The sequence below is a fragment of the Mandrillus leucophaeus genome, unplaced genomic scaffold, assembly GCF_000951045.1.
Source record: "Mandrillus leucophaeus isolate KB7577 unplaced genomic scaffold, Mleu.le_1.0 Scaffold346, whole genome shotgun sequence".
Taxonomy (NCBI): Eukaryota; Metazoa; Chordata; class Mammalia; order Primates; family Cercopithecidae; genus Mandrillus; species Mandrillus leucophaeus.
Genome location: NW_012103654.1, coordinates 1770873 through 1772724, shown reverse-complemented (window position 1 = coordinate 1772724; position 1852 = coordinate 1770873). Strand labels below are relative to the sequence as shown.

At 49.4% G+C, this 1852-nt stretch overlaps 1 pseudogene across 1 annotated transcript; it reads right to left on the bottom strand.

Moving 5' to 3' along the window:
- Positions 1-357: 357 nt before the first annotated feature.
- On the bottom strand, positions 358-1130 carry LOC105546001 (annotated as a pseudogene). The gene has a single exon (XR_001007030.1). The product of XR_001007030.1 is annotated as a 40S ribosomal protein S5 pseudogene (transcript).
- Positions 1131-1852: the final 722 nt, after the last annotated feature.

The window sequence follows — 1852 nt, the reverse complement described above, 5'->3', positions numbered from 1 at the left end:
AGACATTTTCAGCTGATTTTTTGATTATGAAGGAACCATCTGCTTCATCTGTAATATTCCAGAGCTTTTGTGAATGCATCCTCAGCCTCATGGTTGCTTCTTTTAGCTACGTTTATATTTTCTAGAAACTAACAAGGTATTTACCCAGCGGTTGATCTGTAATTCACTCTTCAAGCCCTTTTGGGATAGCAGAAGGAACAGCAGTGAACTGCTATGCAAAGCCTGCCCCATGACTTGCCAGTTTGAAATTTTTCCTGGCCTGCTTTTTAAACCTAAGTCAAACTCTGATGCTATCATAAGAGCCTGGGATGCAGATTTCAACTTGGCTCCATCTTCAGTCTAGCTACCTTTTCTTTCTTTCTTTCTTTCTTTTTTTTTTTTTTTTTGGTGAGGCCGTCCCAAAAGGCAGAAGGCAGACAGGTTTATTGGGCAGCAACAGGGAAAATCAGCGGTTGGACTTGGCCACACACTCCAGCTCGTCCTTCTTCTTGATGGCATAGGAGTTGAAGGAGCCCTTGGCAGCATTGATGAGCTCATCTGCCAGGCACTCGGCAATGGCCTTGATGTTCCGGAAGGCAGCCTCAAGAGCGCCTGTGCACCGCGGCCAGATGGCCTGATTCACACGGCGTAATGGGGACACGTCCACAGCCTGTCGTCTCACGGTCCTGGCTCGCCCAATGCATGTGCAGTCCTCCCAGGGACCACTGTTGATGATGGCGTTCACCAGGACCTGCAGAGGGTTATCGCCTGTGAGCAGCTGGATGATCTCCAAGGCGTGCTTGACGATGCGCACGATCATGAGCTTCTTGCGTTTGTTGCGGCCGTGCATCATCATGAAGTGAGGCGCTCTATGGGGCACTGAGCTTTGCGGAAGCGTTTGGTGGCATACTGCTCTGCACTGTGAGGCAGGTACTTGGCATACTTCTCCTTCACTGCAGTGTAATCCTGCAAGGAAGTGTCATAGATCTGCGCATCATCGGAGCTCCACTTCCCAAAGAGCTTGATGCCAGGGCTCTCTGCTACCACTGGTGCTGCTGTCTTCCACTTGGCCATCCTGAGGGCACAGCCTGAGCATCTCTGTGGCTCGGCATGCACCACATGCCGCCCTGGCACAGACAGGAAGAGCCTGTCTAGCTATTAATACGTTCAATCATAGTAGTGGTTCAGAACCACCTAAGGAACTTTGGGGAAAATTCAGGTACGTGGGTCTTCCCTAATTTCGTGAGATATGAGGAGCCATGAGCAGATCAATGACGTGGAGAAAGTGGGAGAATAGTGATGTGAAGTACAGGTTGAGACTGACCAGTTGGAGAGAGGCCAGTTCATTCATGGCCCCTGGGCAGGTGCAGATATTGATTTTCCATCTGAGAGCAAGGGGAAGCCACTGGAGTCTGGGAGGGAGAGGAAAGACCACTCAGATCTGTGCTCGCTTTTAAATCAACCTGGTCACTGTGTGGGGACTTGATTGGAGGGGGACAAAGGTGGATGGGGGTAGCCCAGTTGGAAAGATTTTGTAATAATCCAGGCAGTTTGGTCTAGGAAAGCAGTGGTAGAGTAAAAGAGGAGTGGACAGATTGCAGGGGCATTTAGGAAGTGAAACCAGTTGAGAGATGTTGGTAATTGACTGGATAAAGATGGGAGGGGAAAAGGAGGTATTGAAAATAATTCTGAGGATTCTGACAAAGGCAGAAATTTAAACATCTGACTAGCCCTTCTTGGGTGATTTCTAGTGCTGGCTGAACTTGCCCCGGGACTTGGATGACAGCCATTCCTGGCAGTGTGTCATGAATCAGTGGTTTACCAGCATGATGTGTCCCAAAGGGGTGGTTGCTCACATCACCACAGCCTGAAT